The sequence below is a fragment of the Ornithorhynchus anatinus genome, chromosome 1 (assembly GCF_004115215.2).
Source record: "Ornithorhynchus anatinus isolate Pmale09 chromosome 1, mOrnAna1.pri.v4, whole genome shotgun sequence".
Classification (NCBI taxonomy): domain Eukaryota; kingdom Metazoa; phylum Chordata; class Mammalia; order Monotremata; family Ornithorhynchidae; genus Ornithorhynchus; species Ornithorhynchus anatinus.
The window spans coordinates 124,251,570-124,273,248 of record NC_041728.1 but is presented as its reverse complement, the minus strand read 5'-3'; the positions used below and the strand labels follow the sequence as shown (position 1 = coordinate 124,273,248).

Genomic DNA, 21,679 nt, shown 5'->3' with positions numbered 1-21,679 from the left:
ACCTCCACACCAAAGAAAAACTCTGCACCACTGGCTTTAAAGAATTAAATCATCTTTCCCCCTCCTACCTCATCTCTCTACTCTCCTACCACAACCCAGCCCATACACTTCACTCCTCTAATGCTAACCTCACTATAGCTTCATTTTGTCTGTCTCACCACCAACCTCTCACCCACATCCTGCCTCTGGCCTGGAACACCCTCCCTCCTCATATCTGATGGACAATTACTCTCCCCACCTTCTAAACCTTATTGAAGGCACATCTCCTCCAAGAGGCCTTGCCTGACTAAGTCCTCTTCCCTCTTCTCTCACTCCCTTCTGCCTGGATTAGAATGCAGGTCCTTTTGACTCCCTCCCTGACTTGCTCCCTTCATCTGTCCTCCATCCCAGTCCTACAGCACTTATGTTCTTATCTGTTATACGTATTTATTTATATTAGTGTTTGACTCCCCCTCTAGACTGTAAACTCATTGTGGGCAGGGAATGTATCTGCTTATTGTGTCTGTACTCAACAAAGGGCTTAATACAGTGCTTTGCACACAGGAAGCATTCGATAAATATGGTTGAATGAATGAATGATCCCTGCCTCCCCCTCCCTTTAGTCTTGACTCTTAGGAATTAGTAGATACAGCGCTAAACAGTATTTTAAAATAAGAGTAACAGTAGTAATAATTGTAATAATTGTGGTATTTATCAAGAGTTTACTGTGCCATGCACTGTATTAAGCAGTAGGGTAAATAGCAGATAATCAGGCCAGACACAATCCCTAACTCACGGTCAAAGTTAGAAGAGGGAACAGGCTAAAACTGAAATCCTTATTTTACAGGAAACTAAGGTACAGAGAAGTTAAATGACTTGTCCATCACTTGTCAAGAACGTGGTGGAACTAGAATTAGAACCCAGATCATCTGACTCCCAAGCCCATGCCATTTCCACTAGCTATTACCATTCTAACTGCTAAATTATGCACATTATGGGGTGAAAGAGAATATGGTTCTTGGGGACTGACTGTGGAAAACCTGAGCCCAGTTTTCTATGACTGCTGACCAGAACCATTTTCCTTTCTGACTGAAAGCTAATGGAGCAGCTTCAAACCTGGCCAAGATTAAAAAGAAAAATCTTGCACTTATCTGTTCATGTAAACCACTATGCTTTTGGTTATTTCAAATAACTACCTTTCAAAGGATACAGGCAGGGTGGGATCAAAGATGAACAAGGATATTTCCCCCTTTGGAACATGAAAGATAATTGATTGCTGCTGGTCTTAACTTCCCTGCTCTTCTTTGTTTGTTTTTTGTCTTTGTTGTTTAATTATAGCCTCTATTCAAAAATGCTCTAAACATTTAGCAGGTCAATCTCCTTCACTCTCACAACATCTCTGAGTTATAGAGGAGAGAAGCCTCCCAATCCACAATTTGCAGAAAAATACACAGAGAGATCATTTTAAGAAGTGTTTTTGAATTTCTGTGACAGGCTGGCTTGGATTTCAATGTTGCAGCTACACTCATCTGGAAATATGGAAAAGGAACTCTGCCATTTCCATCTGGCTGGATGTGAATTCAATTTGATTTCCTCAATTAGATTCCTTCGTTTCCCTCTTCCATCCTCTTCCACCCATGCTCCCCACTGTACAGTTGGAAAACCTAAGTCCAAGGGAAGTTAACCTAAAGACAGTGATCAAGCCAGGGTTAGGACACCCAGGGACCAAACAAAACCAAGACAGTTTACTGCCTGAAGAAGAGAAAACTAAGGGACATCCATTCTAGGATACCTTGCTGCAAACTAGGGTCTTTCCATAGAATCCATAAAAAGCAACAGGTCCTAGTAGGAAGAGCACAGATCTGAATCAGAGAAACTGGGTTCCAATCCTGACTCTGCCACTTGTCTGTTTTGTGACCTTGAGAAAATCACTGAAGTTCTCTGTGCCTCAGTTACCTCATCTGTAAAGTGGGAGACTGGGCTCCCCTTATGGGGCATGGACAGTGTCCATTCTGATTAGCTTGATCTATCCCACTACTTAGTACAGTGCTTGACAGATAGTTAGCACTTATAAAAAAAATTTAAAAATTTAATAAAAGATCTTGAGGAAAACTGTTTATTTCTCAGCTTTTAGTTTTCCCCTGATTTCAATTGAAAAAATAATGGGTCGCAATGTGACCTACTAATAATAATGTTGGTATTTGTTCAGCGCTTACTAAGTGCAGAGCACTGTTCTAAGCGCTGGGGTAGATACAGGGTCATCAGGTTGTCCCACGTGAGGCTCACAGTTAATCCCCATTTTACAGATGAGGGAACTGAGTCACAGAGAAGTGAAGTGACTTGCCCACAGTCACACAGCTGACAAGTGGCAGAGCCGGGAGTGGAACCCATGACCTCTGACTCCCAAGCCCAGGCACTTTCCACTGAGCTACACTGCTTCTCTACTAGAAAGGGCATGGGCCTCAGAGTCAGAGGACCAAGGTTCTAATCCTGGCTTTGCCACTTGCCTGCTCTGTGACCTGGAGCAAGTCACTTAACTGCTCAGAGCCTCAGTTTCCTCAGCCTCAAAAATGGGGATTCAATACCTGTTTTCCCTCCTCCTTAGATGCTGAGCTCAAGAGGGACAAAAATGTGTCCAACCTGATGATATTGCATATTCCTCAGAGCTCAGTATAGTGCGTGGCTCTTAGTAAGTGCAAGCAGCTTGGCTTAGTGAAAAGAGAACAGGTTTGGGAGTCGGAGCTCATGGGTTCTAATCCTGACTCTGCCACTTTTCTGCTGTGTGACTTTGGGCAAGTCACTTCACTTCTCTTGAGTGACCTCATCTATAAAATGGGGATTAAGACTGTGAGCCCCACATGGGACAACCTGATGACTTCGTATCTACCTCAGCACTTAGAACAGTGCTTGGTACGAAGTAAGCATTTAAGAAATACCATCATTATTATTATAACAAATACCACAATTATTATCATCATTATAATGCTTGCTCCCTCCCACCTCCATAATGTGCATGAATTAATTAGAGGAAGGTAAAAAATCATCAAAGCATTTTGAAGTCTTCAGGGAGAGGTGCTGCTTTCAAACCAAGTCACCACTGTTAAATGATCAGAAAAGAAGCAATTGAAGACTCTGGGTTTCAAGCTGCATTTTGGAGCCTCAAGCACCAACCACTTCAAGGGACAAAGCAAGGCAAAGTCAGTCAAGCATTTCCAAATGTCTTCCCTGCTGTTTTATGGCTGTGGGGGCAGTTGCTATGGGATGCGCAGCTGAGTTTTTAGAACAAAATATCATCCGAAAGGAATTCCTGATACCGATAACCAATTCATTGTTTTAAAAATGTGAGAAGATATCACCCAAGAATCTCTCAACCCTGCAAAGCATGCCTTCTCTAACCCTGTTTCTGCCTGTTTGGTAGACTACCATCTTAATTACAAAAAAAAAAAAGGTATCTGGGAGTTAGTTACTATAGCAACAGCCTGGTAGGCCTTTTTGAAGCAACCAACTTGATTGAAAATGCGAAGACAAGCAGGAAAGACAACTCCATCTTTCTAAGAGCTGTGAATCACAGTGGAATGACCAGAGGAGTGGGCAGGCTTATTTTCCATTTAATATTTGTGTATCCATTTCTTTTTCCTCAGAGAAATGACTACTTCATGTAAGAAATAAGCAGGGCTGAATAGCAACTTCTAGTCAATCATGATCTCTTTTCCTGCTATGCCAGCCAGTCTATCCTTCAAACACGTGTTCATGTTGTTGCTTTTGTTTCTTCCCTAAATGCACAATTTTGTTCTTCCTATTGAATAAATGAAGATATATTTTAGGCAGAAGAGAAGAAGCAGGGAAAATGTTCCCACCACTCCTCCCCTTGCCAGGAAGAAATTATGCCTTGGAAGAAGCAGATAATTTCTTTTTTTTTCATTCCTGTCTTTCCAAAAGACCAAAAATAAAGAGGTGACCAAGACAAATCCTTTTCACCTTGAAAAATTTATGTCAAACTAAAATATAGTAGGGGAAGAAACAATTATAAAGGTAATTTACAAAGCTGAATGGATTTAAATCAGTAGGGTCTTAATGATACACATTCTAAGGAGTTGGAATGTGCTACTGCACAGTCACTATTATCTCTGAGAACTTTCAGAAGTAAGGAGAAATCTTTGAGGATTAAGAAAGATTATATCAATGTATCCATTTTACAAAAGGGAAGCCCGCCTTCTAGACTGTAAACCCATCTTCTAGACTGTGAGCCCTGTGTGGGCAGGGATTGCCTCTCTTTATTACTGAATTGTACTTTCCAAGCTCTTAGTACAGTGCTCTGCACACAGTAGGCTCTCAATAAGTATGATTGAATGAATGAATGAAAAGGTAGATCTCAGTTGTTTCAGAGCAGTCAATTACTAATGATCCCTGGAAAGAGTAGGACCTATACCAAACAGCCACCTAGAAGTAACAATCACTGTGGCTTTGTGAAAAAAAGCAAAATAAGCATTAACTATGTGCCAATATTGGACTAACAGTTGGGCCGAAACAGTATTAGTTCAGATACAGTCCCTGTTGCATGTGGATCTCCTAGTCTGTGGAAGAGGTAGGACAGGCTTCAAATTTTCATTTTACAGATGATGTGACAGATGTGACAATTAAGTCACAGACACGCTAAATGACTTCCAAGAACACCCAGCAGGGAAGTGGCAAGGCCGGGTTGAGAACCCAAGTCCTCTGACTCCCAGACCTTTGCTCTTTCCACTAGGTCAGGTTGCTTCCTTCCCTTCTCGCTCTATGTGACAGACCACAGAAATATGGGAGAAGCAATAGATGTCATTCGACTAGACTTCAGTAATTCCAGCCTTAATTCCATCTTTCATTCTATATCTTCATTTACTAAGTGGGAAAACCTGGCTGGGCCTTATTATTGCTTAGAGGTTGCAGTGCTAGTTTTTAAGCATCACACACAAAACATCTTCCCAAATAGCTCAGCGTTAAACTTGGGGGCTGGCCCGGGGCGGGGATGGGGGAGGAAGAGCATTTCAAATAGCATTCCTCCAAGAACTGTCATGTATATTGATTAAGCACTCATTTTGTAGTGAACTAGACTAGGCACTGAGAAAACTGCAAGAAAGGTATAAAGTGGTAAATGGGTACTATTTATACTGGAGGAGAGAAAATTACATTAAGACAAGAAATGAATAGTCCCTTCTTGGTAGTAAATTAGGCACGTAAAATAGGTGTAATTTACTCTTCCAAACAACATACTTATTATTTAGTGAAAGAGGATACAGCTTACTGTCAGGGAGTGACTTTACCAACCACTTATTAATGAAATAAGGGTAATTAAACCATATTCTCCCACCCAAGTAGAAGGGCAGTATGGGTGGAGGCTGCCCTCTACAAATTCAAAGAGGGGGCAAGAATAAATTGCCCTATATCACCCTGTGGAACACTGAACATGGTCACTATGCCCCTAGACTGAATGCTCTTAGTGCGCAGGGAATGTGTCTGTTATATTGTTATATTGTACTCTCCCAAGTGCTTAGGACAATGCTCTGCACACAGTAAGTGCTCAATAAATATGATTGACTGGCATGTATCAGAATCTCTCAGTCCTGATTGTCCTTAGAGATATTAGGTGCAGGGATGATAATAATAATAATAGCAATATTAATTATGGTATTTGTTAAGTGCTTACTATGTGCTAGGCACTGTACTAAGAGCTGGGGTAAATACTAGCAAATTGGGTTGGACACAGTCCCTGCCCCATTTGGGGCTCACAATCTCAATCCCTATTACATAGATGAGGTAACTGAGGCAACAGAGAAGTGAAGTGACTTGCCCAAGGTCACCCAGCAGATATGTGGCGGAGTCGGGATTAGAACCCATGACTTTCTGACTCCCAGGCCAAAGATGCTGCCACATGCCAGCAGTGATCTTACAGTTTGCACTTAAGCTCACAGTCAGGGTATGTGTCTGTTACATCGTAATATTGTACTCTCCCAATCACGTAGTATACTGCTCTGCACACAGTAAGTACTCAATAAATATGACTGACTCACTGACTGACAACACCTGTGGACGATCAGCTAGGCACCCTTTTTATGGTATTGGTTAAGGTCTTACTATGTGCCATGGGTAGATACAAGCTAACAATAATAATAATAATAATGATTATGCTATTTGTTAAGTGTTTAGTATGTGCCAGGCAATGTAATAAGCACTGGGGTAAATACAAGCAAATCAAGTTGGACACCGTCCCTGTCCCCAATAGAGATCACAGTCTTAATCCCCATTTTACAGATGAGATAACCGAAGACCAGAGAAGTTAAGTGATTTGCCCAAGGTAACATAGCAGACAAGTGGCAGAGGCGGAATTAGAACCTAGGTCTTTCTGATTCCCAGGCCCATCCACTAGAGCATGCTGTTTCTCTGTAATCAAACTGATAATAGGTAATCAAATTGGACAAAGTACATATTTGAGAAGCAGCATTGCTTAGTGGTAAGAGCCCGGGCTTGGGAGTCAGAGGTCATGGGTTCGAATTCCGGCTCCGCCGCTTGTCAGCTGTGCAACTTTGGGCAAGTCACTTCACTTCTCTGTGTCTCAGTGACCTCATCTGGAAAATGGAGATGAAGACTGTGAGCCCCTCATGGGACAACCTGATCACCTTGTATCCCCACAGCGTTTAGAACAGTGCTTCGCACATAGTAAGCGCTTAACAAATGCTATCATTATTATTGTTATATCACACATGGGCTCAAAGCCTTAATCCCCATTTGACAGATGAGGTAACTGAGGCCCAGAGAAGTTAAGTGACTGGCCCAAGGCAGTATGGCCTCCTGGAAAGAGCATGGGCCTAGGAGTCAGAGTACCTGGTTCTAATCCCAGCTCCACCACTTGTCTTCTATGTGATCTTGGACAAGTCACTTAACTTCTCTGGGTCTCAGTTTCCTCATCCATAAAATGGGGATTAAGACCCTGAGCCCTATGTGAGCCTCAATTACCTAGTATCTATCCCAACACTTCATACAGTGCCTGCTAATTAAGTAAGTATTTAACAAGTACCACAGTTATTATTATTGGTGATATAGAGCTAGGGGACTGGGCCTGAGAGAACTCTTTAGCCTCAGACTATTTCATAGACCTGCAGACATTCCTGGCTGATTCCCAGCCTTGGAGGCCCTGTTGGGGCTGGGGGAGGGGAGCTCCGGGGGGTTCCTTGGAATAGACTGCCCTAGGACTCCCATAGGGTTACCACCATGGCCCAGTCCCAAAGCCCAGTTCTGTACCCTGGACAGCCACAGGACTCAGCACTTCCAACTGGGCCATTGCTCTTTGTGGCACTGATCTACTCATAGTGACTGCATTTCTAGAGTCAGTAGCCTGAGTAAAGAACCCACTCCCTAACCTGGGATCTCTGCCACTACACAGGATTAGGGATAGCCGGGGACTGGGCGGAGGGGACGGGGATTCTCCCTGACAGAATCAGGGAGGGAAATCAGTCCACAATTCCTGACACAGTTCCGGGGTGCAGAGATTTACTCCTGTCCATGTTTGGGGAATTGGCCTCCCTACAAAGAGGCCAGTTTGAAAGATCCATTATGGAAAAATTCCAGAATCACCACCACCATATTGATTAAGCACTCACTTCACAGAGCACTGAACCAGGATGGGGAAAATTACAAAGATAGAGAATGATGTATTGCTATTACTTAAATGAGCAGAGTGAAATTAGATTAAAAAGGAAAATGAACAGACATATAAAAGTAATTTAATTTCTCGGAAAAACTTCCAATCAATAACTTTTGGTGGTTTGTTCATCTGGGAGACTGGTTGTTGCTGATTTTCTTTTAACTCTTCCCTGTGCTCCAGAAAGATTTCCTTTTGAATGTTTTGTTATGGGCAGGAAATGTGCCTGTTAATTGAATGATTGATTCATTCATTCAATCGCATATGATAAGCATTTATCGTGTTCAGAGCACTGTACTAAGCCCTTGGGAAAGTACAAGACAACAATAAACGGTGATATTCCCTGCCCTCAGTGAGCTACAGTCTAGAGAGGGGGAGACAAGCATCAATATAAATAAATAAAATGACAGATTTATACATAAGTGCTATGGGGCTGGGAAGGGTCCAGGGAGAAAAGGGGGCAAATGAGGGAGACGAAGAAAGGAAGTGGGAGATGAAGAAAAGTGGAGCTTAGTCTGGGAGGGCCTCTTGGAGCAGATGTGCCTTTAATAAGCCTTCAAAGTAGGGGGGGAGGGTAACTGTCTGTCAGACTTGAGGTGGGACGGCATTCCAGGCCAGAGACAAGATATGTTCCAGAGGTCAGCAGCAAAACAGGCCAGATTGAGGCACAGTGAGAAGGTTAGCACTAGAAGAGCGAAGTAAGCAAGCTGGGTTATAAATGGAGAAAAGTGAGGTGAGGTAGGAAGGGGCAAGATAATGGAGTTCCTTAAAGCCAATGGTGAGGATTTTTGTTTGGTATGGAAGTGGATATGCAACCACTGGAAATTTTTGAGAAGGCGGGGGGTGACATGTTGTGAATGTATTTGTAGAAAGATGATCCAGGCAGCAGAGTGAAATATGGACTGGAATTGGGAGAGACAGGAGGTTGGGAGGTCAGCAAGGTGGCTAATGCAGTAATCTAGATGGGATAGGATAAGTGATTGTATTTACATGATAACAGTTTGGATGGAGAGGAAAAGGCAGATTTTAGTGATGTTGTGAAGGTGGGACCGACAGGATTTGGTGACAGATTAAATATGTGGGTTGAATGAGAGAGAGTAGTCAAGGATAGTGCAAAAGCTATGGGCTTGTGAGATGGGAAGGATGGTGGTGCCATCTACATTGATGGGAATGTCAGGGAGAGGACAAGGTTTGGATGGGAAGATAAGGAGCTCTGCTTTGGACATGTTAAATTTGAGGTGACAGGAGAACACCCACGTATAGAGATGTCTTGAAGGCAGGAGGAGATGAGAGCCTGGAGAGAGGGAGAGAGTCTGGGAAGAAGATGTAGATTTGAGTATCATTTGCACAGAGATGGCAGTTGAAGCCATGGGAGTGAATGAGTTCTCCAAGGTAGTGAATGTAGATGGAGAATAGAAGGGTATCCAGAACTGACCCTTGAGTGACCCCCAAAGTTAGGGGTGGGGGGCAGAGGAGGAACCCATGAAGTGCTGTACTCTCCCAAGCACTTAGTACAGTGCTATGCACATAGCTAGGCTCAATAAATACTGTTGTTTTGATTGATTGAATTTCTCTTTGCTTCTTCTCTCTCCCTTTTCAATTTTTCTCTCACCTTTCTCTTGTCCCTCCTCTCTTTCTTCTCCCTCACTCTTCTTTTTTAACTCCTATTTTCCTTCTCTACCTGCTACCATCTGCCTCTGTTTCCTCACTTTCTAATTTTTTGGCAAAAATTTGACATCAAGTATATCCAGCATGCCCTAAAACCCCTCATCTGCCCCAATCTGTTCTTACTCATCTTTTAACTTTGGGTTCATAGTGAAACCCATCTTCGCTGACGCAAATAAGAAGTTATTTTGGTGAGTTGAAGTGATCTGGAAAGGACTCTTTTGCAATGCCACAGGGGAAAGGAGGAAGTGTGGGTTTTTTGACTCATTTGATGGACTTTTTTCATCGTGGTTACCTAGTTAAGGTATTTTTTGAGCATGTGCTGTGTTCCAGTAATACAAGGACTGGAGTGGATACACAGTAATAATAAAAATAATAATAATAGTATTTGTTAAGCATTCACTATGAACCAGTCAATGTACTAAGCGCTGGGGTGGATACAAGTAAATCAGGTAAGACACAGCCCCTGTCCCACATGGGATTCACAGTCTTAATCCCCATTTTACAGGTTACTGAGTCCAAGAAAAGTGAAATGACTTGCCCAAGGTCACACTGCAGACAACTGAGGAGCTGGAACTAGAATCCAGGTCCTTCTGACTCCCAGGTCCATGCTCTATCCATTGGGCAGTTCTGCTTCAGACCCGATCCCTGTCCCACAAGGGGCTCACAGTATTGTTGGGGGAGAACAGACACGTAGAATAGACAAATGAATTATAGATATGAAGCACTGGAAAAATTGCTTCGAAGCTTAAAGGTAGAGGCAGGATTAAGAAAGGGGCAGCAGCCCTGATGCTCTTCCCCATCCCAGGCCACCATCTGTGCTCAAAAAGAGGCCCTTCATTAACGGAGTAATTAAAGTAGCCAAATGCAATGTCTGTTTCTGCACCAATTGGAGAGGTTATTTAAAGTTCTCTTCCACTGATGCAAATTTGTGGACTTTCCAGGCTCTCTGCTTCTCTTCCGGATCCTGCCTATGTGAACCCAAAGTTAAAAGATGAGTAAGAACAGACTGGGACAGATGAGGGGTTTTAGGGCATGCTGGAGATACTTGATGTCAAATTTTTGCCAAAAAATTAGAAAGTGAGGAAACAGAGGCAGATGGTAGCAGGTAGAGAAGGAAAATAGGAGTTTAAAAAGAAGAGTGAGGGAGAAGAAAGAGAGGAGGGACAAGAGAAAGGTGAGAGAAAAATTGAAAAGGGAGAGAGAAGAAGCAAAGAGAAATTCAATCAATCAATCAATGGTATTTATTGAGCCTAGCTATGTGCATAGCACTGTACTAAGTGCTTGGGAGAGTACGGTACTTCATGGGTTCCTCCTCTGCCCCCCACCCCTAACTGTGGGGGTCACTCAAGGGTCAGTTCTGGATACCCTTCTATTCTCCATCTACACTCACTACCTTGGAGAACTCATTCACTCCCATGGCTTCAACTACCATCTCTGTGTAGATGATACTCAAATCTACATCTTCTTCCCAGTCTCTCTCCCTCTCTCCAGGCTTGCATCTCCTCTTGCCTTCAAACTGAAGATAACACTACTAGTAGAGCTGGCTATCAGGAAAAAAACAAACAGGTCATAAAGGAAATCGAAATTACTGTTTAAAAGAGAAGCAGAATTGCCTAGTGGAAAGAGCATAACAGAACTGGAAGCCAGGAAACTGAGGATTTAATTTCTGCACTGCCCTTGTCTGGCACTTAACTTCTCTGTGCCTCAGTTTCTTCATCTGTAAAAGGGGAATAAAGTACCTAAGGGGGAGACAGAATTGCGAGCCCAATATGGGACAAGAACTATGTCTGATCTGCTTGTGTTTTACCCAGATCAGTGCTTGCCACATGGTAAAAACTTCACAAACACTACAATTATCATTATTATAATTATAAGAGTCATAATCTACTTCTGGTTTGCTCACCTGAGCTCACAGGGACACCTGGTGTTTAAACAACAGTCCTGTCCATGGCCCTGCTGTTAGAGAGAAGGGAGCCTTCCTAGCCATCTGTTACCATGGAAACCTTGCTGCTTCAGCCAGGGGCACAGAGGCCAATCAATCTTTTCTCATTCAAAATCAATTATGGTTCAAATATCTCTCCTCAAATAGAGTTCATCTCCCGAGCTCTACGTTCCCCTCCATCCTGCAGAAATCACCTCCGGGAAATCTGTAATCTGTATCTTGTACCGTAATTTTAGTCATTCTTTATTTCTGCATCACTTGTCAGTGATTCTGGGGCCTGAATATAGGGGAAAAAAAACCATGGGACAAGTCAGACATCCAGGGCCAGGAGGAATAACATTAAATGAAGAAGAAAATTGTTTAATTTAGCATCAAGCGCATGTGTCTAGGCATATGATGTTTAACACTTGTATGCACAAGCAAAGCAAAAGCCTGTCACTTCTCTGCTCCATTTCTTTTTTTTCAGGGACCATTTTGAGCAGGAAAGTTATACTTGGTAGCTCAATAGTATAACATTAGCTCATGGTGCACTCATTTTGTGTTCCATGTTAGAGTGTATCTAGACATTCTGTGTGCAAGCAAAGAGCCTTGGGAACCACTACAATAAATCTACAACCTCAGAACTGTAGACTTTTGTTTTCTGCAGCCTAAGAATCCAAGGGTTTATTTTACTAACAAAAGTGCTTTGTAAGAGGGGCTTTTCCCACCTTATTTCTTTGGGTGGTAAATCTCACCCAGAAATACATGAAAGAAAGATAGCTGAAAAGCAAACCCTCTTGAATTGAAATATTCATTGTGTGTGTTGTGGGAGAGGGGGTAGTACCCATCATTATCACCATCATTTTCATCATCACCACAAGACCAATTCTCTGCTTTGTGTTTAAACGTACAATCACCAGGGTAAGGAATGCAGGCTGACATTATAAAGTGTCTGTGAGGGAAGCAGGGCAAGAGCCACCCCAGGGATAACTTCAGGCTAGGTTCTCTCTTCTTCCTCTCCCCTACCTGCATCCTAACAGAGCCTAACAGTAGCTGCCAGGCTACTGAGGATTTAAATCAGCAAGTGTTCATTCATTCATTCATTCAATCGCATTTATTGAGCACTTACTGCATGCAGAGCAATGTACTAAGAGCTTGGAATGTACAATTCAGCAAGAGACAATCCCTGCCCAGTCTAAAAGGGGGAGACAGCAAAACAAAACAAGTAGACAGGTATCAATACCATCAAAATAGATAAATAGAATCATAGATATATACATTATTAATAAAATAGAGTAATAAATAATATATATAAATATACACAAGTGCTGTGGGAAGGAGAAACAGGTAGAGCAGAGGGAGGGATGGGGGAATGAGGAGGGGAGGAAGTGCAGAGGGAAAGGGAGGGCTCAGTCTGGGAAGGCCTCCTGGAGGAGATGAGCTCTCAGTTGGGCTCTGAAGAGGGGAGCTCGAAGTGTTCATGGCAGGGATGTGGGAAGGGGTTAAGGAAAGAAGCTAGTGCCTTAAACCAAGGATCAACCCATCCCAGTCCAGCAACCAACATGTCTCAATTAATCAGTCAATCAAACCAAGGTATTTATTGAGGTATTCATTTCCCAAAGTGCTGGGAAAGTACAAGACAACAGAGTTGGTTGCCATATTCCCTGCCCACAAGGAGTTTTTAACAGTCTACTTTCTGTAACACTGACTCTCTGCAGCCATTTTTGCACTCTTGGTGTCTGAATACCAGTTTATGTCTTCTCTTCATTCCACCTCTGCCTTCAATTTAGGAAGTGAGAAATAAAATTCTCATATCTGGAAAACCAAACTTGGTAGGTAGCTACCAAGTTGGTTTTCTCTCTGTGTCTCCTATAAAGGCTGGGTTTTGCATCAGAGTTAAAGCAGTGAATACAGTTTGCTCTGATTATCTTATATTTACTCCAGAGCACATAGTAAAGTGCTTGATAAATACCATTATTATGGTAAGTCCTTTTGTTATTGTAAAGTGATAGATAAAGGTAAGGTTTCCTTAGGACCAACTAAAAGCAAAAGACAGATTTAAGGAAGCTGTGTATGTGTTTGTATATATATATGTGCATATATAGGGAGAGAGGGACATATATACATATAAAGACAGATATAGATATGGATAGAGAGAGAGAGACAGATAGCTATAGATACGGATATGTTCACACAAACTCAGTCTGAGCTTTTTTGAAAAATGTCTAATAGCTATTTGAGGCTTATTCATTTTTAGGGTTAGTCTTTTGGAAGAGAGGAATTACAAAAAGCATCCTATGTCTAGACAAGTGGAAAGTGTTTTTAATCAAGTTGCACTCAGATACTACAGATAGACCTACAATCACATAAGGGCATTCCACCTATATTCCAGCATGGTATTTAGAGGAGACCCAAAACAGAATCAACACATATTCTTCTTTCCCTGGCCTCTTGAACAGCTGAGCAGATGAAGACATTTGAGGCCTGAATGAAACTCTCCAATTAATCATTTTAGGATCCATTTAGGCTGGGCTGACCAGTTATGCTGCACATTTTCTGTATAATATCTGTGTCAAGAAAGCTCTTTGCCTTCCCCAGGGATACACTTTCCACCCCTTTAATCCATTCTATAATTCTTTGTCTTTCGGCAGCTCCTTTCTTTTGAGGAAATCAAAGGATTTGTCTTGCAAACATGACCTCAGAAATTGATATCCCTTCCCTCTTACATTGTTTTTTTCTAAAATAGCAGACTTGGTTTTGGTGCCTTAGGAGAGATGCCACTCGTCACACCTGCTAGTAAATCCTAAATAGGATGCTTGAGGGAGGGAAAAATAGACTCCATTAGGGCCTACTCCCAGCAGGGATAGAAATAAGGTGTCAGCTGAAGGAGGAGTCAGCTGGCAACCTGTTTTTCCTCCCTTCCCCCAACCCCCCCACCCCCCGCCCGCCCTGCCAAAGACCTCCTCTCTTCTTAACGTGAATGAGTGGCTTCCTCTGCTTCCACCCTACATGGCTAGCAAAATCTCTCCTGTAATGCAAGAATGTCTCATTCAATTTGAGGTGGGGGTCTTAAAACCGGCTCAGCCTGTTGGTTTCTGTGGAAATAAGAACAAGTCGTTTCATTTTTGTTAAATATCCTCATTTCCTTAATCATAGCTAGAGAAGCCAACAAAGCTTTGTGAAATGTTCTGGTGATATTGGTCTTAAAATGTGGAATTTTGGCCCCATGGTTGAAAGGGGGCTGGATGGTGGCACCTCAGGGTATCAATCTGAATGTTTATCTACTAGGGTATTCAGCTAATGGGGGTCCCATCTTCACAGTTTTGTTAGCTAGCTCTGGGAGTTTGTACCTTCACTTTATCAAATAAATGCATTAATCAAGCACTTACTGTGTCCAGAGCAAGTATTATATAATAGAGTTGTTAGACAAGATCCCTGCCCACAAGCCCCACTTACTGTCTCTATGGCATTTTTCCCAGAACTCACTCAAGGCAGAGTTCTTACAAATCCACCCCTTCATCATGGCTTTGTAGAAACATCCATGATACACATGAACAGCAGTTCCATTTTTTCATCTCCACCCACCCACTCTTCCTTGCATTAACAGGACCCAGAGCCTGTGTTGCTTTCCAAAATATAACTGAGAGTCCCTATGAACCCAAAAGCTGTCTGTTGAGCCGTTCTCAAAATAACTATCGTCCCCTGTATAAATCAGAATGGCTATTCTAATTCATTTGCAGAGAATCTGATTTAAAATTGGGCATCTCTAGGTCTGGGGAAAATATCACACTTGAAAACGTGTCAGAACAAGCAGCATGGCCTAGTAGAGAGACCACGGGCCTGGGAGTCAGAGAACCTAGATTCTAATCACGGCTCTGCCATATTTCTGATTGTAACCTTGGGCAAGTCACTTAACTTTTCTGAGCCTCAGTTACCCCCTCTGTAAAATGGGGATTAAATCCTACTCCCTCCTACTTAGACTGCGAGTCCCATGTAGGACAGGAACTGTGTCTAACCTGATTAACTTGCATCTACCCCAGCGCTTAAAGCAGTGCTTGGCACATAGTAAACCCTTAAGTATTTTTATTATTATCATTATTATTATTTATTTGTCAAGACCAGGGCTCTCAGCAACACAGAACAGCTACCATTTTATTGGTAGGTCCAAGTTAGAGAAAATCCAGTGGGGTTCCCCAGTATTTGCCTTCTCCCAACACCCCAGGCACCTTTCCCACAGATTACTAAGGCTACTTACAGTTCATTGGTAGCAGTAGCAGGCTAGTCAAAGAAATGGGTGGAATTGTTCTTGCTGCCATAGGAGAAAAGATCACTCTTCACACTGGCTAGTAAAGTCTAAATAGGATGCTTGAGAGAGGGGAAAATAGATTCCATTAGGGATCGGTGCAGTAGCAGAAATTTGTGGTGATGGTGAAGAAAGAGGGGCTATTCAGAGAGCTGCATTAGGCCTGCTCATAATAATAATAATAATTGTGGTATTTGTTAAGTGATTACTATGTGCCAGGCACTGTCCTAAGCTCTGAAGTGGATACAAGCAAATCAGGTTGGACACAGTTCCTGTCCCATGTGGGGCTCACAGACTTAATTCCCATTTTAGAGATGAGGTAACTGAGGGATGGAAAAGTGAAGTGATTTGCCCAAGGCCACACAGCAGACAAGTGGGGGAGTGGGTATTAGAACCCATGACCTTCTGACTCCTGGGCATGTGCTCTATCCATTACTCCATCCTGCTTGTCTAGCTCATCAGCTGCAGGGTTTCCACTGAAGGCAACAGGCTTGGTACTGTGTCTGGCATTAGAGGGGACATGGCAGGGCAGTTTCTGGGACCCTGAATGGTCAACAATTTCTGGGGGGTGGGGTCAGGGACTCCAGATTGGGGAAAAATCTTAGACTAGATCTCTTCTACACTGTAAACTCCTTGGGGTCAGGGAACATGTCTCCCAATTCTATTATACTGCACTCTCCCAAGAGTTTAGTACAATGCTCTGCACACAGTAAGCACTCATTAATATGATTGATTGATTGTCTGACTGACTCCTGAAAGCAAGAGGTTCTTGTCAGGGTAATTTAAAGAATGAAACTACTATGCAGGCCTTCCTTATTCCTCCGTAAACTCAGTTGTGATGTTCCTGCAAAACAGTGTGTTAGACAAAAATCTGGTGTCAACAATTCTATCAGTTGGAAATAAGGGAATAGTTAAAGCCGTATAAAGCTTGGAAGTTTCCAAGCTCAAAGTGAACAATTGTTTTTTACCTGTTTTTCTGACATTTCTCTGCCACTTATCTGAGTAGGTTAGTTTAAGAGGAACAAAGAGTATGAGCTGGGCCTGGGTGAGAAGAGAGTAGATGAGCAGGAAGGAGTTGATTTGTGTGCCTTTAAAGTCAATGGTTAGAAGTTTCTGTTTAATGCGAAACTGAAAGGGTAACCTTTGAAGGTTTTTGAGAAGTGAAATGGTGTGCAGAATGACATTTGAGAAACATGATATGAGTAGCATATTGAAATATAGACAGGATAAGAGAAAGAGCAGAGGCAGGGGGACCATCAAGGATGCTGAATGCCCTCCCTCCACATATATAACAGATAATTACTCTCTCCTTCTTCAAAGCCTTATTGAAGGCCCATCTCCTCCAAGAGGCCTTCCTTGACTATGTCCTCCTTTCCTCTTCTCCCACTCCCTTCTGCATCACCCTGACGTGCTCCCTTTATTCATCTCCCCTCCAGTCCCACAGCACTTAGTTACATAACTGTAATTTATTTATTTATATTAATGCCTGTCTCCCCCTTTAGGCTGCTCACTGTGGGGAGGGAAACTGTCTACCAATTCTGTTATATTGTACTCTCCCAAGTGCTTAGTACAGTGCATTGCACACAATAAGCACTCAAATATGATCCACTGACTACCTGACTGACTGATAGCCTAGTCTGGATTTTGACAAGTACCTGGGCCAGAGTGATGGGCATAATAATGGTATTTGTTAAGTGCTTACTATGCCCTAAGCACTGTATTAAGCTCTGGGGAAGATGCAAGATAATCAGGGTAGACATCCTTCATGTCCCACATGGGGCTCACAGTCTAAGTGGGTGGGAAAACAGGCACTGATTCCCCACTTGGATGGAGAAGAAAAGGGGAATCTGAGAAATGTGAAGGAAAAACTGACAAAATTTAGCAACAGACTGAATGAATGTGGGAGTTGAAAGAGAACCAGTAGTAAAGGATTATACCAGTATTTTCAAATACATTGCAAACTAATTAGCTTGTCTGAAACCCAGTGACATAATAAGAATAATAATAATAATGTTGGTATTTGTTAAGCACTGACTTTGTGCAAAGCACTGTTCTAAGCGCTAGGGGAGATACATGGTAATCAGATTGTCCCACTTGAGGCTTACAGTTAATCTCCATTTTACAGATGAGGCACAGAGAAGTTAAGTGACTTGCCCACAGTCACATAGCTGACAAGTGGCAGAGCCAGGATTCAAACCCATGACCTCTGACTCCCGAGCCTGGGCTCTTTCCACTGACCCACACTGCTTCTCTAGACTATACATCCAGACTCATATATAGTTTGGATACTTAGGATGGTGCTTGAAGGTCATGAATGCTCAGTAAGTGTGGATGATGCTGATGATAATGCAAACACCCAGGGTACAAATCCCCTCTGCATTTGTCATCATGTTTTCCTCCAAAAAACAATTCCTTTATTTCTATCATGCAGGTGGATTTTCACAGAAGCAGAAAACGTCAGCATCTGAACTCTTACATCCTGTCACCAAGTGGACACTGCAGTTATCAGTTCCAATTGGTGGTGGCTTATAACAGCTGCCATTTGATTCCAGGAAGTAGAAAATGCCTCTAGTCAAATAACGACTACTGAGTGCATGTGTCCTCCCGGGCTAAGAAAGAATGTAGTATATGACTGCTTCTGACAGGCACAGTAACTTCAATTCCTTCCTCTTCTGCTAGTGGAAAGTAAATAATTCCTAGTTTGCCATTAAATATCCTTTGCAGATTCACAGTCTATGCACTCAGGACTTTGCTGCTGAGTACTATCAACGAGGTTAAAAACAAATCTATGCCATAAGAATCTTTCAGATCTGGTACAAGGAAGTGGTGGAAGGAAGATAATCTGGTGAAAGGAAGAAGCAACATGGTGTAGTGGATAGAGCACCAGCAGAAAGTCATGGGTTCTAATTCCGGCTCCTCTACTTGTCTGCTCTATGACCTTGGGCAAGTCGTTTCACTTCTCCATGCCTCAGTAACCTCATCTGTAAAATGGGGATTGAGACTCTGAGCGCTACATGAGACAGAGACTTTGTCCAACTCGGAATTTTCCTGTATCCACCCCAGTGCTTAGTACAGTGCCGGTCACATAGTAAGTGATTAAGAAATAGCACTATTATTATTCTTTTTTTCCTATTCAATTTTGTATTTCTCTATTGTTCATAATGCTCCAGGACTGGCCATCATCATCAACACTTACTGATTGCACAGTCCTGGAAATTTAGAGGAAAAGAGGGTGAGAAGTGAGACAGAAACATACACATACACACATACATACACACACACAGAGCATTTATCATCTAGGTAAGTCTGACATCACAACCATTGAAGGAGGATGAGGCTGAAAAAGTAAATTATAATGATAGAAGTGTAAGAAATAATTAATCAATCCATAAACCAATCTTATTTATTGAGCACTTACTGAATGCAGGGCACTGTACTAACCCAGTGGGATAATAATGAAACAGACACATTCACTGTCCACAACAAGTTTGCAGTCTAGAGGGATACTGAAGTTCCAACAGTTGAAGTATGCTTATATAACCCTATGCAAAAATAATTTCAATGGGAAGCTCCCCTTGGTTATCAGCCCCTATATATTAATAATAATAACAACATTTTTAAGTGTTTATTATGTGCCAAGCATGGTACTATGCACTGAGATAGATACAAGATAATCAGATCCTCCATAGGGCTCACAGTCTAAGTAGGAAGGAGAACAGGTATTGAATCCCCATTTTGCATATGAGGGAACTGAGGCACAGAGAAGTTATGTGACTTGCTGAAAATCACACAGCAGACAAGTGGTTGAGTCAGAATTCAAACTCAGGTCTTATGACTCCCATACTCATGCTCTTTCTACTAGGTTTCACTATGCTCCCAATTCCCTGCTAAGGTATGTGAGTCAATGATTCTGACCTTCATAAATGCAATAAATCTTTCCTCTGTTTTCATAGAAATATGCTCATATGGGCAGGGAATGTGTCCACCAACTTTGTTTGTTATAATGTACTCTCCCAAATGCTTAGTACAGTGCTCTGTACACAGTACGCTCTCAATAAATACCATTAATTGACTGATTGATGTGTGTCAGTGCATGAAGAACTAGTCCCTTAGCATCCTGAAGAAAAAGTAACAATGACATCAACAGAGACACTTCAGTAAGAAAACCAACCCTTCACAACTGGTGATTTGCCAGCAGCCTGGGAATCTTCACCTCAGAGAGAAGTTTCTTGGGTAGATCAGTAAATGTATATAGTAAATTATTAGTAAGAACAGTAAATTTGGCAGGCCCATTTCCTGACCACATTTGATGCCCACACCATCTTACAGAGATGCCAGAAGACCCCTCCTAGGAGTGGGTGTTGGGGTAGACCAATTAGGCCAAGTGTGAAATCTGGAGAATGGAACGTATTTTGCTGAGAATCAGGGTCTCTGGTAAGTGGGTTTGGGGTTAACTTTGAGGATAGAATTTAAAGAGGCTTTCATAGTCATTTCAGTTCGACCCAAGAATCCTCCTTTCCAGCCCCTTCCATCAGCCATCAGCCAGAGCTGCTGCAATCCCTGAGCAATTCCAAAGCAGTTGCAATATGTGATTATTTTTGTACTTTTTTAAGCTCTTACTACATGCAAAACACTGTGCTAAGTGCTGGAGAAGAATCAAGATTATTAGGTCAGACAAGTTACCTGTCCCTCATGGAGCTCAGACCCTAAAGGGGAAGGAGAAGAGGTATTTCATCCCTATTTCCCAGATGAGGAAACTGAGGCTCAGAGAAGTAAAGAGACTTCCTCAAGGTCACATTGCTGGCAGAATCTGGTTTAGAATCCAGGTCCATTGACTCCCAGACCTGTGTTCTTTCCACTAGGCTACACTGCTTCCCTACCTATAGCAGGGTAGGCTGCAGCAGTCCTGGACAGCAGAGGAGGTCAAAGTCTTCTTCCCACCCTTTAGGAGTTGTTTGCATTGAAGACTTAGGGAAGCTACAGAGACCTGCCATCAAGCTAACCATTAACTGATAGCAAACATTCCATTCACAGGGTGCCCCTTAGCTCAGGAATTCTGAACAACTTGTGGAATACAGAGACTAAACTGCAGAACTGTCATTACCCACCATTAAACTGAAAACTAAAGTTCATTCATTCATTCAGTAGTATTCAATAATAATAATGTTGGTATTTGTTAAGCGCTTACTATGCACCGAGCACTGTTCTAAGCGCTGGGGTAGACACAAGGGAATCAGGTTGTCCCACGTGGGGCTCACAGTCTTAATCCCCATTTTACAGATGAGGTAACTGAGGCACCGAGAAGTTAAGTGACTTGCCCAAAGTCACACAGCTGACAAGTGGCCGAGCCAGGATTCGAACCCATGACCTCTGACTCCAAAGCCCGTGCTCTTTCCACTGAGCCACACTGCTTATTGAGTGCTTACTATGTCTAGAGCACTATACTAAGTGCTTGGAATGTACAATACAGCAACAGATAGAGACAATCCCTACCAATGACAGGCTCACAGTCTCTTTTCACTGTCAAGGGGGTGGGTTACACACTGTTACACCTAAACTCTGTTACACATTGAAGGCCACAGAGCAACCTTCAGTGTGAGGGTAAGTCTTCAGAATCCAGTTACAGCAGCATCGTGTGCTTTGGACCAGAGTCAGAAGGAATAACGAGCAGGGCATGGGGTGGAAGTTAATGTGCCCACCCTCTCCCCCACTACCAGACTGCAAGTTCCCACCCCAGCTCTTCTGGGCCATTGCTACCCTCTCCTAAATCTCCATAGTTTACTTCAACAGAGGGTGGGATTCCTTTTTTTTATGGCTTTTGTTAAGTGCTTTCTTGGTGCCAGGCATTGAACTAACTGCTGGAGTAGATACAAGCTAATTGGGTTGGACACAGCCCCTGTTCCACAAGGGGCTTGCAGTCTCAATTCCCATTTTACAGATGAGGTGACTGAGGCACAGAGAAGTGAAGTGACTATGAGGTGACTGAGGTACAGAGAAGTGAAGTGACTTTCCCAGAATCTCACAGCAGACAAGTGGCAAAGTCAGGATTAGAATCCAGATCCTTCTGACTCCCAAGCCTGGGCTCTATCCACTCGGCCACACTGCTTAGGCCTTGCTTCTCTAAGGCCAGGGA

At 42.6% G+C, this 21,679-nt stretch overlaps 1 protein-coding gene across 1 annotated transcript in view; it reads right to left on the bottom strand.

The window, feature by feature from the left end:
* Window positions 1-21,679, bottom strand: part of AMER3 (APC membrane recruitment protein 3) — a 114,581-nt gene that overhangs the window by 69,234 nt on the left and 23,668 nt on the right. The window lies entirely within an intron of this gene.